At 49.5% G+C, this 17,353-nt stretch overlaps 1 long non-coding RNA gene across 1 annotated transcript in view; it reads right to left on the bottom strand.

Annotated features, from left to right (window-relative positions):
* LOC140427495 (uncharacterized) overlaps positions 1 to 15,524 on the bottom strand; it is a 34,644-nt gene extending 19,120 nt beyond the window's left edge. Inside the window, exons 1-2 of the long non-coding RNA XR_011948522.1 lie at positions 15,410 to 15,524; positions 7,910 to 7,991 (exon numbers count right to left, since the gene is read on the bottom strand). This is a non-coding gene — a long non-coding RNA (uncharacterized lncRNA). The remainder of the gene's footprint in view (positions 1 to 7,909; positions 7,992 to 15,409) is intronic.
* Between the last annotated feature and the right edge of the window lie 1,829 nt (positions 15,525 to 17,353).

The following is a 17,353-nucleotide window of genomic DNA, read 5'->3' as shown; positions in this document are numbered from 1 at the left end:
CCCTCTATTCCCATCCTATTCATGTACTTGTCAAGATGCCCCTTAAACGTCACTATTGTCCCTGCTTCCACCACCTCCTCCGGCAGCGAGTTCCAGGTACCCACTACCCTCTGTGTAAAAAACTTGCCTCATACATCTACTCTAAACCTTGCCCCTCTCACCTTAAAGCTATGCCCCCTAGTAATTGACCCCTCTACCCTGGGGAAAAGCCTCTGACTATCCACTCTGTCTATGCCCCTCATAATTTTGTAGACCTCTATCAGGTCGCCCCTCAACCTCCGTCGTTCCAGTTAGAACAAACTGAGTTTATTCAACTGCTCCTCATAGCTAATGCCCTCCATACCAGGCAACATTCTGGTAAATCTCTTCTGCACCCTCTCGAAAGCCTCCACATCCTTCTGGGAGTGTGGCAACCAGAATTGAACACTATACTCCAAGTGTGGCCTAACTAAGGTTCTATACAGCTGCAACATGACTTGCCAATTCTTATACTCAATGCCCCAGCCAATGAAGGCAAGCATGCCGTATGCCTTCTTGACTACCTTCTCCACCTGTGTTGCCCCTTTCAGTGACCTGTGGTCCAGTGCACCTAGATCTCTCTGACTTTCAATACTCTTGAGGGTTCTACCATTCACTGTATACTCCCTACCTGCATTAGACCTTCCAAAATGCATTACCTCACATTTGTCCGGATTAAACTCCATCTGCCATCTCTCCGCCCAAGTCTCTAAACGATCTAAATCCTGCTGTATCCTCTGACAGTCCTCATCGCTATCCGCAATTCCACCAACCTTTGTGTCATCTGCAAACTTACTAATCAGATCAGTTACATTTTCCTCCAAATCATTTATATATACTCCAAACAGCAAAGGTCCCAGCACTGATCCCTGCGGAACACCACTAGTCACAGCCCTCCAATTAGAAAAGCACCCTTCCATTGCTACTCTCTGCCTTCTATGACCCAGCCAGTTCTGTAATCCACCTTGCCAGCTCACCCCTGATCCCATGTGACTTCACCTTTTGTACCAGTCTAACATGAGGGACTTTGTCAAAGGCCTTACTGAAGTCCATATTGACAACATCCATTGCCCTACCTGCATCAATCATCTTTGTGACCTCTTCGAAAAACTCTATCAAGTTAGTGAGACACGATCTCCCCTTCACAAAACCATGCTACCTCTCACTAATATGTCAATATGCTTCCAAATGGTAGTAGATCCTGTCTCAAAGAATTCTCTCCAGTAATTTCCCTACCACTGACGTAAGGCTCACCGGCCTGTAGTTCCCTGGATTATCCTTGCTACCCTTCTTAAACAAAGGAACATTCTCCAGTCCTCCGGGATATCACCTGAAGACAGTGAGAATCCAAACCTTTCTGTCAAGGCCTCAGCAATTTCCTCTCTAGCCTCCTTCAGTATTCTGGGGTAGATCCCATCAGGCCCTGAGGTATTATCTACCTTAATATTTTTCAAGACGCCCAACACCTCGTCTTTTTGGATCTCAATGTGACCCACGCTATCTACACACCCTTCTCCAGACTGCCACGGGATCTTTTATGATGAGGGCTGGCGGGAACTAGCATCTGATCGAAAAGGAGACACCTCTGATAACACAGCACGCACTCAGTACTGCACTGGGAATTCCACGTGGAAAAGCGGAGACATACTTCGGCGAAGCTGGATAAACACGCGAGGGAGAAAGGCTATACTGAAGAGGATGGGAGGGGATTTGAGTGGTGCATGGAGCTGCTGAGCGCTGTGACCCGTTTCTATGCTGGAAATACTTTGTCAGATTTGGAATGTGACCAATGGGCCTTCAGCAGGAGAGATTGAGTTTGGCTGCTTTAGAATTTGTGAAATTGGCATAAGTGCCGGTCTTGAAGATACGAATTATCAACAGAAATCTCCCGAAATGAAGCTTATCGTTATTGTGTACCTAAGCGCCAAGATCAGGACATGACCATGTGGTGGGGGGGGGGGGTTACCAACTCTTCGGGATGGCTCTGGACTCTACATCAATTGAAGATTGATCTCCCAGGGCACGTTTGGGAACAAAACCATCAGAAAAGCCTCTGAGGGGCATTGGGGAAAAAGTATGTGTGTTCCATTTGCTTCAAACCTTTTAGTTACAAAAATCTTGGAGATGAAGTCTGTTTGATTGAGAGTCAAGAATCATCTTTGCCGGTTAATGAAGTGCCTTTGAACTTTCCAATTAGCTGTGGGAAGGCAAGGCCCCATGAGGATGACCATGAGGCGGCATGGGGGGTACAGTGCTTGGCCTTGGGTCACTGTCTGTGTGGAGTTTGCGAGTTCTCCCCGTGTCTGCGTGGGTTTCCTCCGGGTGCTCCGGTTTCTTCCCACAGGTCAAAGATGTGCAGGTTGGGTGGAGTTACCCGGATAGGGCGGGGAACTGGGCCTTGGTAGGGTGCTCTTTCAGAGGGTCAGTACAGACTCAATGGGCCGAACGGCCTCCCCTTCTGCACTGTCAATCAACGATGGGAGGGTGAGGAGGCGGGGCATTTGGAAGCCGGACGTCAACCAGGGGCAGAAACGATCGGTGCGGAGACGAGAGAAGTCAGGAAATAACAAATGTGTGACACCGCATTTGGATTTCAAAGTGAGACAGAACATACTTTGGTCTTTTGAAAGGATGATTCAGTGTCGATGATGATCGATAAGCTTTCTTTCACCTGACAGTTTTTTTTATTTGGGGGCATTCCTGGCTGAGCATTTATTGCCCGTCCATAGAACATAAACATGCAGTGCAGAAGGAGGGCATTCGGCCCATCGAGTCTGCACCAACCCACTTAAGCCCTCACTTCCACCCTATCCCCGTAACCTAATAACCCCTCCTATCCTTTTTTGGTCACTTACGGCAATTTATCACGGCCAATCCACCTAACATGCACGTCTTTGGACTGTGGGAGGAAACCGGAGCACCCGGAGGAAACCCACGCACACACGGGGAGAACGTGCAGACTCCGCACAGACAGTGACCCAAGCCGGGAATCGAACCCGGGTCCCTGGCGCTGTGAAGCCACAGTGCTATCCACTGTGCTACCGTGATGCCTGAGGGCATTTAAGAGTCAGCCACATTGCTGTGGATCTGGAGTCACATGGAGGCCTGACTAGGCAAGGACAACATTAGTGAATCAGATGGGATTTTAGCACAATGGTTTCATGGTTACCTTTTAGACTTTTAATTCAATTCAAATTTCACCATCTGCCCTGGTGAGATTCGAACCGGGGTTCCCAGAGCATGACTCTGGGTCTCTGGATTACAAGTCCGGCGACTATAGCACTACCCCACTGCCTCCCTTTTCTTCTTCTTTACTCTAATAAAGCCCCTTATGGTCTTGAATTCTCTCCTGCACCTTCTCTGCTCTGAGGAGGACGGCCCAGCTTCTCCAGTCCTCCCAGATAACTGAAGCCCCTCGTTCCTGGTCACTGCCTTGCAAATCCTTCCTGCACCCTCTCGAAAGCTTCCTTCCTAAAGTGCGATGCTTGGGTTGCCAACCCTCCGTGATTGGCCTGGAGCCGCCAGGAATTGAAGATCGTTCTCCAGGACGCTGCTGTGTGCGACCCCGGAGAAAAATCATTGGGATAGTAAAAAGATTGGAGTCTTTTTTTTGACCGTTTTCTCCTTACCAGATAGAGAAATATTGAAAATGGGGGAAAGCAGGCTGTTTAGCTGACAGTCAACCACTGGACATTGATTCGTTTTCGTTTTCCAATTGGTGGAGGAAGAGCTGTACGTCACAAGGATGGATGTGTTGGCCGACTAATGTCTGGAGCGTGGGCAAAAGCCATGTGATGGAGCCTCCAGGAATATATTCAGTCACAGTTGGCAACCCCGTGTGGTGGCCAGAATTGGACAAAGTACATGCAGCTGAGATCGAACAAACCAGTGGTGTGTAAAGGGTTAAAATGACAGCATTTATTTGGGGGAATGTGGACAGATAAATGCCCACATACAGTGAAGCAGTGGAAGGGTTACTTTAGTGCCGTGTTTCGATTAATTGGCAGATGCGAAACCACCCACAAATCTGATTTACATTATGAAGGAAAACAGAGCCAAGTGCAATGAGAGAATGCTGAAAAAAAGAGACAGATTGTGATTTTTTTTACCCATGATTATAAACAGATGTCTAGGAGACAGGCCTCTCTCCATGAATTCTGACTGCAGTGGACAGAGCAGTGTTGACAGGCCTGATTAGAAGGAAGCTCCTGACTGTTAAGGGATGTATGGCCTGCAGGTTGCCATGACAGCTTGATCACGCACTGCCAACAAGAATTCCTTCATCCTTTGACTCATCTCCCCCCCCCCCACCGGTCCCTCTCCTTTTATCTAAACATCGGTGGCTGAGTCTTCAGATCCTTCGAGTCTCACACACTCTGGAATTTTCTCCCTAAACCTCTCTGCCTTTCGTCAGTCCGCACCCTCCTTCGGGCCAGCTTTGATCATTGTTCCTCTTGTTATAACATCGCTTGCGTTGACTCAGCACACAATTTCTCCTTTTATGGTTCCATGAAGCACCTTGGGGGTCGCAGGACTGGAGCTGACAGGGCAGCCAAGTTGCGCACAGCAAGCTCCCACTGACAGCAAGACGGAATGACCAAACAGTCCGTGTTTTCGCCATGTGGATTGGGAGATGAACATTGGCCCAGGGCAGGGAGGGGAACTCTCCCTCAGTTCTGTGAATTGGTGCTTTGGGGTCATTCACTATCACAAGAGGGCAGACCTCTTACTGTCTCAACCAAAAGACGGCGCCTCCGTCAAACTGCACTGCAATTGTCAGCCTAGTTTTTATGCTTGGGTGTCGGGAGAGTGGGCTCGAACCGACAGACCTCTGTCTCAACAGTGAGAGTGCTGTCACTGAAGGAACAGCTGACTCCAGATCTCAGAACTCACACAGTGCGGAAGGAGGCAATTCGGCCCATCGATTCTGCACCAACCCACCGAAAGGGCACCCTAACTAGGCCCAGTCCCCCACCCGAAGCCCGCAACCTTGTGACCCCCCACCTAACCCTTAGACATGAAGGGGCAATTTATCATGGCCAATCCACCTCACCTGCACATCTTTGGACTGTGGGAGGAAACCGGAGCACCCGGAGGAAACCCACGCAGGCATGGGGAGTATTTGCAAACCCCGCACAGACAGTCACCCGAGGCCGGAACCAAACCCAGGACCCTGGCGCCATGAGGCCATAGTGCGAGCCACAGTGCTACCGTGCCGCCCTGTGTGAGTGAGTGAAATCCTGTGTGATATTGATGGTTGGGGCAAGGGACACTGAGCAAATGTCAGTCGGTGGTGGGTGCAGATTCTCCCTGGGAAATTGCTTTTCTCTTCCAATTAAGGGGCAATTTAGCGTGGCCAATCCACCTACCCTGCACACCTTTGGGTTGTGGGGGCGAAACCCACGCAAACACGGGGTGTACGTGCAAACTCCACATGGACAGTGACCCAGAGCCGGGATCGAACCTGGAACCCCGGCGCCCTGAGGCAGCAGTGCTAACCACTGTGACCCCCCTCTATGCTGGGAAAACACAAAGTGAAATCAGGCAACGATGCTGACACTGAGAACAGTATCATAGTTACGAGACTAATGGGCTAGAGACCTGGACTAATGATCCGGAGATGTGAGTTCAAATCTCACCATGGCAACCAGGGAATTTAAATTCAGTCAATGAAATAAATCTGGAGTAAAAGCTCGTCTCAGTAATGGTTACCATGAAACTACTGAATCGTTGTTAAAAAAAACCCATCTGGTTCACTAATGTTCTTTGTTTAGGGAAGAAAATCTGGTGTGCTTACTCTGTTCTATAGTAACACCGGACCCGCACAATGGAATTGCACCATTGAACATACAGGGCAGAAGGAGGCCATTCGGCCCATCGAGCCTGCACCGACCCACATTAAGCCCTCACTTCCACCCTATCCCCATAACCCAATAACTCCTGCTAACCTTGTTGGACACTCAGGGCAATTTATCCTGGCCAATCCACCTAACCTGCACGCCATTGGACCGTGGGAGGAAACCGGAGCACCCGGAGGAAACCCACGCACACATGGGGAGAATGTGCAGACTCCGCACAGACAGTGGCCCAGCGGGGAATCGAACCTGGAACCCTGGCGCTGTGAATCCACAGTGCTATCCACCTCTGCTACCGTCTTCTGAACTGTGCTCTCAAATGGCCTCGCAACCCATTCCATTGTCAATAAAGAGTCCCACCATCACCCTCTCAAGGGCAGTTAAGGAGGGGCAAGGAAAAAGAAAGATTTCAATTATGTAGCACATTTAACAAACACTGAATGCCTTGACATGCTTAACAGCGAATGAAACACGTTTGAAGTGTAGAACGCAACAGCCAATTTGCACACAGCACGCTCTCACCAGCAGCAATGTGATAATGGTGATAATGAGATAGTCTGTTCTGTAATGCAGACTGATGTGCTCTGAAGCCTGTCACATCCACCCTGGAGGGCCCCGGTTTAACACCACCGATAGAGCATCGCATCCCCAGTGCTGACGCTGGGAACGCCAGTCTAAACCTTCTGCTCCAGGTTCTGGAGTGCGACAACAGACACGCTTCTGATTCAGGTGACGAGAGTCCTGCCTGAGTCATGGCTAACACAGCTCAGGTGGAAGTCGCCCTGAAGACATTTACAGACGAGGCTGCTCATTTTCAACTGGGTGCACTGAGGGAGAGCGAATGAGTGTTGGGACAATGAAGAGGGCATTCCTAGAGGAAAGGCCATAGTGGCAGCTCTCGATGAGTTGGGGTTGTAGATACTCCCGTCACAGCTTCTAGACATCTATCTACGCACACTGCCGTCTCAAACTTCCAACTCAGGCCAGAGAAGGAGGTCAACCAAGTGGTCACCAACTGTCGACAGTGTTAAGCGCTGTGACAAAGAATTGTGCTGATGAAGGAAGTGTTTTTTCACACCTTCAGGGGATTTAAAAGTGCTCCAGAACCAGTTATTTTCTTCCACATTGTAGTCACTGTTGTTTTGGAAGCAGATGCCACAGTTAACTCGTACACAGCAAGCATCCACAAATTGAAATGAGATGAGTGGGGTGGGAATGGAAGGATACGAACTCCGTAAGTGCATACAGTGCATTATGGGCCAGGGTTTAGAGAACTCCAAAGTATATCATGGAGATCACCTGACCCATGACTTTTACTGGATTGTGGTATGGGGAGCACACGGCCCACTCGACAGGTGTGGTACAGCAGAAATGGAAAAGTATTTTTCAAAGCAAAACAGTGTTTATTCTATGAACTTCGTTAACCTTTTTAAAACATACAGTGAACATCTTAGCAACCATCAATTCAAATACAACCCCTAAAGAATACAACACTCTAAGTAATCCTTAAACTTTCCTTTTAACATCCATAAGACAAAAAACCTTTTAACAGAAGCACATCAGGTTTAAGTTCTCTACTGAGAGCAGTTATCACTCTGAATTTACCAAATCATTTCGAGACAGTCTTTAGATGGCAGAGAGAACAAAATTACACCTTCTTTGGCTGGCTTCAGCTCCAACACTAAAACGGAACCAAAAAACACAGACACACCCAAGCTTTTCCTCAAAGCGAAACTAAAAAGCAGAGCCAGAGCTCAGCTCCACCCACACTCTGACATCACTGCAGCCCCTTGAGCAGCCAAACATTTCTTAAAGTGACATTCCCATGACAAGTTTTACTTTCGGCAGGTACCATGGTCGGCGCAGGCTTGGAGGGCCGAAGGGCCTGTTCCTGTGCTGTATTGTTCTTTGTTCTTTGCCTGGCCAGTTAATCTGTTTTTATTTAATGCCATTGACTGAGATTTAAATATTGTCCAGGACACCCGAGAGAACATCCCTGCCCTTCCCTAAAAAAGTGCCCCAGAACTATTTTTTACCTAATAAAAGCAAATCACTCCGGATGCTGGAATCTGAGACCAAAACGAAAATGCTGAAAAGTCTCAGCAGGTCTGGCAGCATCTGTAGGGAGAGAAAAGAGCTAACGTTTCGCGTCCAGATGACCCTATTTTTTTACCTATCCTCTTCAAAGCCATCCAAGTTTAATGGCTCATTCAAATGTGGCACCTCTGACAGTGCAGCACTCCTTTGGTACTGCACTGCAAGTGTCAGCCTTGATTCTGTGCTCTGGGGATGGGAACCTGGATCCATAACTTCCTTGGCTCAGTGGCAAGGGGACTACCCACTGAAACTTTACGTCCAGGCTAGCCAGCCTGAAACAACAACACTGTCCCTAAATTTAATACTGACCCCATTACTTTGGACAGGCTGTTAGTGTCGCATCTTCCGCAAGTTATATTTCATCACCTTCTCAGCCAATATTTTTGCAAAGGTACCTTTGAGAATCTTGCTCCACTACAGGTCAAGGCCCTAATCTCTGGAATTCTCTCCAAGCCGTTCCACCTCTCGATCTCCCTCTCTCCTTTTTGTTTTGAAAAGTATTTTTATTCAGGTTTTGCAGAATGTTTCATAATACAACAGTAGTAACAATAATAGCAAAACAAACTAGAGTGAACATTGTGGGCAGCACGGTAGCATTGTGGATAGCACAATTGCTTCACAGCTCCAGGGTCCCAGGTTCGATTCCGGCGTGGGTCACTGTCTGTGCGGAGTCTGCACATCCTCCCCATGTGTGCGTGGGTTTCCTCCGGGTGCTCCGGTTTCCTCCCACAGTCCAAAGATGTGCAGGTTAGGTGGATTGGCCATGATAAATTGCCCTTAGTGTCCAAAATTGCCCTTAGTGTTGGGTGGGGTTACTGGGTTATGGGGATAGGGTGGAGGTGTTGACCTTGGGTAGGGTGCTCATTTCAAGAGCCGGTGCAGACTCGATGGGCCGAATGGCCTCCTTCTGCACTGTAAATTCTATGAATTAACATAGTGTAAAAAGAGAATATACAATAACAATTAAATAGACATTACCCCACGCGACTCAGTCTTCCCGCACCATCCCAATGAAGCACTCACCACCCCCCCCCACCCACCCCCCCACCCCCCACCCCCACCCCCCCCCTACGGATTGCTGCTGCTGCTGACATTTTAATTTTCCCCGAGAAAGTTGACGAACGGCTGCCACCTCCGAGACAACCCTAGCGTAGATCCACTTAAGGCAAACTTTATTTTCTCGAGGCTGAGAAACCCAGCCATGTCGTTAACCCAAGTCTCCACACTCGGGGGCTTCGAGTCCCTCCACGTTAATAAAATCCATCTCCGGGCTACTAGGGAGGCAAAGGCCAGGACGTCGGCCTCTTTCGCCCCCTGAACTCCCGGGTCTTCTGACACTCCAAAGATCGCTACCTCTGGACTCCTCACCACCCGCGTACCTAACACCTTGGACATTGCCCTCGCGAACCCTTGCCAGAACTCTCTAAGCTCCGGGCATGCCCAAAACATGTGGACATGGTTTGCAGGGCTGCCCTTGCACCTCATACAACTGTCTTCTACCCTAAAAACTTGCTCATTCTCGCTGCCATCATGGGTGCCCGGTGGACCACCTTAAATTGAATTAGACTGAGCCTGGCACATGATGAGGAGGAATTAACCCTGCCCAGGACTTCTGCCCACAGACCCGCTTCCAACTCCTCACCGAGCTCCTCCTCCCACTTGCCCTTGAGCTCCTCCACCGGGGTCTCCTCCGCCTCCTGTAGTTCTTGGTAGATATCCGACACCTCCCCCTCCCCCACCCAGGTGCCGGAGACCACCCTGTCCTGTATCCTCAGTGGCGGAAAGGCCACTACCTGTTTTTTCAGGAAGGCTCGTACTTGCAGATATTTAAAGGCATTTCCTGGTGGCAGATTAAATTTGTCCTTTAGCGCCTTCAAACTGGGAAAGCTTCCGTCTGTGAACAGATCTCCCATCCTTCTGATGCCTGCCCTCTGCCAGCTCTGGAACCCACCATCCATCTTACCTGGGACAAACCTGTGGTTGTTACATATCGGCGTCCAGACCGACGCTCCCTCCACCTTCTTGTACCTCCTCCACTGTCCCCAGATCCGCAGTGTCGCCACCACCGGACTTGTGGAGTAACGGATCGGCAAGAACGGCAAAGGAGCCGTTATCAAAGCTCCCAGACTAGTATCTTTACATGACGCCGCCTCCAACTGCTCCCACGTCCCCCCCCCCCCTCCATTGCCCACGTCCTAATCATAGCTATATTGGCCGCCCAGTAGTAGTTGCGAATGTTTGGCAGTGCCAACTCACCCCCCCTCCCCCCCCCCCCCCCCCCCCGACTGCGTTCCAACAGCGATCTCCTTACTCGCGGGGTCTTATTCGCCCACACAAAACCCGAAATGATCCTACTCACCTGCTTAAAAAAGGCCTTAGGGATGAAGATGGGGAGGCACTGAAAGATAAACAAAAATCTGGGGAGGGCAGTCATTTTCACAGTCTGTACCCCCCCTGCCAGTGACAGCGGGAGCATGTCCCACCTTTTAAAGTCCCCTTCCATTTGCTCCACCAACCGGGTCAGGTTGAGCCTGTGCAGGAAATCCCAGTTCCTGGCCCCCTGTATACCCAGGTAACAAAAACTTTTCTCTACCATCCTGAGCGGCAGTTCTTTCAGTCTCTCCTCCTGCCCCTTGGCCTGGATCACAAACTACTCACTCTTTCCCATATTCAGTTTGTACCCTGAAATACTACCAAAATCCCTCAGGATCCGCAGAACCTCCCCCATCCCCTCCACAGAGTCCGAAATGTACAGGAGAAAATCATCCGCGTATAGCGAGACCCGTTGTTCCACCCCCCCGAACCAGTCCCCGCGAGTTCCTCGAGGCTCTCAGCGCCATAGCTAGCAGTTCTATAGCTAGGGCAAAGATTAACGGGGAGAGGGGACACCCTTGCCTTGTTTCCCCAGTGAAGCTCGAAGTATCCCGACCTCAGCCGGTTTGTACATACACTTGCTACAGGCGCCTGGTACAGCCATTTCACCCAGCCAATAAAGCCCTCACCAAACCCGAACCTCCCCAGCGTTTCCCACAGGTACTCCCACTCCACCCGGTCAAAGGCTTTCTCTGCGTCCATCGCTGTTACCACCTCCGCCTCCCCTCCCTCTGAGGGCATCATAATAATATTCAAAAGTCTCCGGACAATGGCATTGAGTTGTCTGCCTTTAACAAACCCAGTCTGGTCTTCCTCTATCATCCCTGGGACGCAATCCTCAATTCTTGTGGCCAGAATCTTAGCTAGCAATTTGGCACCCACGTTCAAAAGCGAAATCAGCCTGTATGACCCGCAATGTTCTGGGCCCTTCCCTCGTTTAAGAATGAGTGAGATCAAAGCCTGTGACATTGTTGGGGGGAGGGTTCCTTTCTCTCTTGCCTCATTGAAGATCCTCATCAGGAGTGGGCTCAATATTTCCGAAAATTTCTTATAGAATTCTACCTGGCAACCGTCCGGCCGCAGGGCTTTACCCGATTGCATGCCCTGTATACCCTTGACAATCTTCTCCAATTCAATCGGGGCCCCCAGCCCCTCCACCAGGTCCTCTGATCTCCCTCTCTCTCCTGCTACACAGTGTTAGAAACTCAGTTGTGAAGGTCACATTTTACAAACAAAAAAACCCATGGACTGAGTTTAAAGACTGTTCTCAAAAATGGCTTCAGGCGACCAGACAGAGGCATTGATTCCATTCTGCTTTCTCTTACCATTGGGAACCAGCGTGCATTCCTCAAACATATGTATTTGAAATTCAATGAATGTTCCGAACGAGTCAATAGAAACTCGCTATAATATAAAAGCAAATTACTGCGGGTGCTGGGATCTGAAACTAAAATAGAAAATGCTGGACAATCTCAGCAGGTCTGACAGCCTCTGCGGAGAGAGAAGGGAGCTGATATTTCGAGTCTGGATGATGACTCTTTGTCAAAGCCGGAGAGAACTGGGAATAGGATCAGTGTGTGTGTGTGTGGGGGGAGGGGAGGGGATCAGTGTGGCTGGATAGAGGGCCAGGTGGAGATGTTGAGGACAAAAAAGCTAAGGGAATGTAACTTCATGGCTCTTCCTCCAAACACAAAGGCTCTGACTGTTAAACCGCTGTGATGTGTGTACAACATTAAAGCTTTTGATCACTGCAGCGGGTAAGGAGTCTTTAGATAACTGTCATGGAATTACCACTTGGTTTGTATGGGAAAGTGACTCGCCTCTTTCAAACAGCTCACAAGGCAATGCTGCCCATTTTGCCTTCCCTGCAGGAAGCATTGTAAAGGGCAGGAAAAAGGCAGATCTGCGGAAAACCATCTTGAAACATCTTTCGAGAAACAGACATGAGTTTCAACCCAGGGAGAGAGAGAGAGAGAGAGAGAGAGCGAGAGGCTTAGAGACATTCCAAAAGAGCTGGTCGTCTGGTTGCAAGTAACGAAGTCAGTTTTACAAATGCCGCTTCTGCAAGAACGGGATTGATTCCACCTCCCAAGCTTACCTGTTAAAGCAACCTCCGGCAATTCGACTGTGGAAGTCATCACAGCTGCAGAGGCAATCCTACAATTTCAGAACCTTGACTTCAGACAACGCAACATCCTGATTTCAAAAACTACTGGGACTGCATTGAACTTGATTCATGTTTCCAAGTATCATTTTTATTTTCATCTGCCACTAATCTTTGTGTGTATGCATGCGTTAGTAACTTTGGGCGCGATTTAGTGGCCTCATTGCGCCCGACTTGGTGTCGGGACTGTAATGTTCTTTCCGGATGGCCTGATTTATATTACAAGTATACCTGTAACTAAAGCTATAAACGATTTATTAACATTAACTGTGGGTCAACTATATACAAAACAACAGATGAATAACAGTATGAACATGCACAGGCAACCTCTCTCTTCCCTGCTCTCCTGTCAGTCTGAGGTCACCTGACTCTAACATTCACTTATATATTAGTGAGACTCCTTGTGGTCAGTCGGTGAATTACAACACAACCAAGATATCACTACAAGGACGAGAACGTTGAATCTCACGAGAGGCCTCTCACAAAATTTGCGATGCTCTAAACGCCTCATGAGATTTAAAGGCTCATTTAAATATGCGTTTGCCGGATTCTGTGGGCACCTGGGACCTAACGCCCGTGCCTGCGAGACCTCGCCAGGGTGCCATCTCGTACTGGTTTCCGCAAAAGTGGACTGGACGTAATGGCACCTGGGGGGTTTCTGTCAAGCAATTAGAAACCCCCGGGGTGGTTGGGGCCAGGGCAGGGTGTCACCATGGCACTCCCTGTGGCACCCAGACACCTTTTCACTACCAGGCTGGCCAGGTGGCACTGCCAGGGTGGCAATGCCAGGGTGCCCAGGCAGCAGGTTGGCACAGCCAGTGATCAGGCTTGAGGGGGGCGTATCAGGTGGTGGGGGGCTGACGGGGTGTTCCCAGGGACCTCCACAAGGTTGGGGGGTGGGGAGGGGATTGTAGGAGCATTTCCAATGCCTGAGTATTGAGCTAGCTTTAACGTGGGGCTCCTCTATCTTAATTACAGCTCAGCTGAACACAGATCTGCAGACACACCAACTCCGGTTAACACGGCTTTATTTTTCCAACTTTAGTCCATGTACATGGCAGAGGGATCTGGATAAATGCCAAAATCACTCTACTGACACTTGTACAAACAGGCCAATTATACAGTTTTCCAAAAATCAATTGCCCACCCCAGTCAGACTTGATCCAATCCTTGGAGCTGTCAATTTTATATTGACCAGTGATATTTACGTGAAGCAAAATGATGACTGTGATCAGCTCATGATTTAACCCCATCCTGCCACCTGTTGTTTAAAAGGATACTGTATCCACTATAAAGTTATTTTTCTGACATTCCCATCTTGGTTATCGCAGCCCAGTTCCTGCCCACCTCATTGTTCATCCAGGGGCAGGATGCCAAAGTTAGTTCCTCTTTACACCATGAATTGTCTGAGACAGGATATTGGAAGCCCTGATAAGAACTGCTCAGTGAGCTGACTGTGTTATTGCTCTGGGCTCGTCAGCAGGAAATGACTCAACGGAGAGAAACTCGCCAGGGCCCCCAAAAAACGGCAACGTGCGGTTAAATAGCGGAGTACTTCTTGGCACTACAGCAGCAGAGAAACAACCGCTAAATGCACCCAAAACCAGAGAGTGTTTTTTTCCAGTTAAATCAGGCCCTTCATCTTTCCTTTCCAGAACAATGGTATAAAATAAACTAACACTTTATTTCCCCTTTTTAAGCAAAAAGGCTGCTGGATTACGTTAAATTGAATTATTCAGTCCAAGAGTAAGATATTCACACTCACATACATACACACCATTCATGGGAGACGTTGCGGCAATACCTTTCAAAGCATCCGCGACAGTTCCTTTATGGCAATCGGGGAGAAGCTGACAGAATGGTAATGTCAGTGGATTAGTAATCGGTAGCACAGTGGTTAGCACTGTTGCTTCACAGCTTCAGGATGCCAGGTTCGATCCCCGTCTTGGGTCACTGTGTGGAGTCTGTGTGGAGTCTGCATGTTCTCCCCGTGTCTGCGTGGGTTTCCTCCGGTTTCCTCCCATAAGTCCCGGAAGACGTGCTTGTTAGGTGAATTGGACATTCTGAATTCTCCCTCAGTGTACCCGAACAGGCGCCGGAGTGTGGCGATTAGCGGCTTTTCACAGTAACTTCATTCCAGTGTTAATGTAAGCGACAATAAAGATTATTATTATATTAGTTTCAACCCCAATGCTCCAGCCAAAATGCTCTCATAATCTCACACAGCTGAACGTGCCCGTTCAACAGCAGCAAGGACCCCCAGCTGCTCCATTTAAATGGATCGTTGCCCACTTGTGACAATAAAGATTATTATCATTATAATCCAGAGACCCAGACTGTGTTCAAATCCCACCACGACAGCCGGTTCGACTTTAAATTCAATTAATAAAAAATCTGGGACACTAAGCTCGTCTTAGTAATAGTGACAACGAAACTATCGTTGATTTGTGTTAAAAACCCATCTGATAGGGCAGCGCGGTGGCGCAGTGGCTTAGCACTGCTGCATCACGGCGCCGAGGTCCCAGGTTCGATCCTGGCTCTGGGTCACTGTCCGTGTGGAGTTTGCACATTCTCCCCCGTGTTTGCGCGGGTTTCACCCCCACATCCCGGGGTAGGTGGATTGGCCACGCTAAATTGCCCTTTAATTGGAAAAAAATGAAATGGGCACTCTAAATTTATATTTAAGAAAAACCATCTGATTTCAGGGAAGGAAATCTGCCGTCCTTAAGCAATCTGGCCTACATGTGACTCCAGAGCCACAGCTAATGTGGCTGACTCTTAACTTCCCTCTGGAATGGCCCAGCGAGACGCTCAGTTCAACGGCAGTTAGGAATGGGCAATAAACGCTGTCCGAGCCAGCAACACTCACTTGTGATAAAACGTTTTATAAATGCAAACCCACCTTTCTTTATTTCCAGGCCTCAGGCAGACCTTCAACTCAGAAGGAATGAAGTTTCTTCTAGATTCCGCTCACCTCCCAGTCACATGCACCATCCTGACCCGGAACCATATCACTATTCTCTCAGAATATCAATGTCCTGGAACTCCCCGCCTCCCCCTTGTCATAATATCCACTCATGTATATAATGAGATGCAGACTGGCAGTGATTGACACACAGGATGACCAGTAAGCACACAGCACAGTGCAGCCAATCACCAGACAGGACACCACCACTATAAAGCCAGGGGGCACTAGGTTTCCCGCTCTCTCGGGACCCAGCCAGTGAGACAGTCAGAGTCCACAAGCTAGCAAGCACAAACACCATGCGGTTGCTAGTACGTCTGGTCAGGCTACTACAAGGTCTCCAGTCAGTTCAGTACAGTGTCAACCCACAGCTGAATATGTATATCAGTTCTATTGTTGAATAAAACAGTGTTGGATCTTCTCCAGTGTTAGACGTCTGTTTCTAGCTTCCCTGCATCGAGTGCAGTCCACATCGAACCTACCGGCCTGAAACATCATGGTACCAGAGTGATACTGATCTTGACGGACCTACCTCGAGTGAATCAGCATTGACCAGCAAGCAGCCATTGGTGAAATGGAAAACATCCAGCCTCCTCCGCAGCTCCGCATCTCCGGCAAACTCGGCGCCAACTGGAAAATCTTCAAGCAAAAGTTCCTCTTGTACATCGAGGCCTCCGACCTCGAGGCAGCATCGGCTGCCAGGAAGATCGCTCTATTTCTCTCCACTGCGGGGGACCACGCCATCCACATCTACAACTCCCTTACGTTCGCTGACGGCGGAGACAAAACAAAATTCAAAACAGCCCTGCTGAGGTTTGACAGCCACTGCGACATCGAGGTGAATGAGAGCTTTGAACGGTACATTTTCCAGCAGAGGCTTCAGGGTAAGGATGAACCTTTTCAGCCCTTCGTGACCCATCTCCGCATCCTCGCGCAGTCATGTAACTATGACTCGACGGCTGATTCCATGATCCGGGATCAGATCGTTTTCGGGGTCCGACTCCCTTCGGCAGCAGCTCCTGAAAGTCAAACAGTTGACCCTCTCTGTCGCTATCGAGACGTGCGTTGTCCATGAGCATGCTAAGAATCGCTACTCCCACATCAGAGCGGCAGAAACTGCGAAGCTGGCCTCCCACGAGGCGGTACGGGTGCAGGCCATTGCACAGATGCAGGGCCTGAGCATCGAGGAGAGTGACCATTTTGCACGCTTTTCCCGGGTCCCTGCGCATGCCGAGGCCGACAATCCGACTCCGCAGGTGCGTACGTCGACCGACTGCCCTGCGCATGCGCGATGGCGCACGGAACGCACTGACGTCGGCGTCATGATGTGTCCGAATTGTGGCTCCGCCCATTTAAAGCGGCAATGTCCGGCAAAAGGACGCCAATGTCTACAGTGTGGCAAGCTTGGCCACTACGCAGCCCTTTGCAGATCTGCTCCACCGCTCAGCAGCCAGCGATCCTAGCTGCGGCGCAGAAGTGTCCGCTCAATACAACAAGGCATGCCAGATTCCGATCCCGACAGCCCAACAGACCCTGATGCTAAGTGCCTCAAGTCCCCATACCCGGTTGTCATCATAACTACACATGCGCTGCCTTCCACCACAACGGCGAAATGCCTCTCGATCCTCAGTGTGGATCCCGACGACGAGTGGTATGCTGTCCTCACAGTTAACAAGGCTCGCATCCGCTATAAACTGGACACTGACGCATCGGCGAACCTCATCTCACAATCCGACCTCGACACCATCCGCGTCAGACCAAGCATTCTTCCACCGGCCTGCCAGCTCCTTGGCTACAATAGCAATGCCGTAGCTGCCAGTGGCTGCTGTCAACTAGGGGTATCCAACAAGGCGATCAAGGCAACACTGCAGTTTGAAATCG

Source organism: Scyliorhinus torazame, chromosome 7 (genome assembly GCF_047496885.1).
Source record: "Scyliorhinus torazame isolate Kashiwa2021f chromosome 7, sScyTor2.1, whole genome shotgun sequence".
NCBI classification, from domain to species: domain Eukaryota; kingdom Metazoa; phylum Chordata; class Chondrichthyes; order Carcharhiniformes; family Scyliorhinidae; genus Scyliorhinus; species Scyliorhinus torazame.
This window is presented reverse-complemented; position numbering and strand designations above follow the sequence as displayed.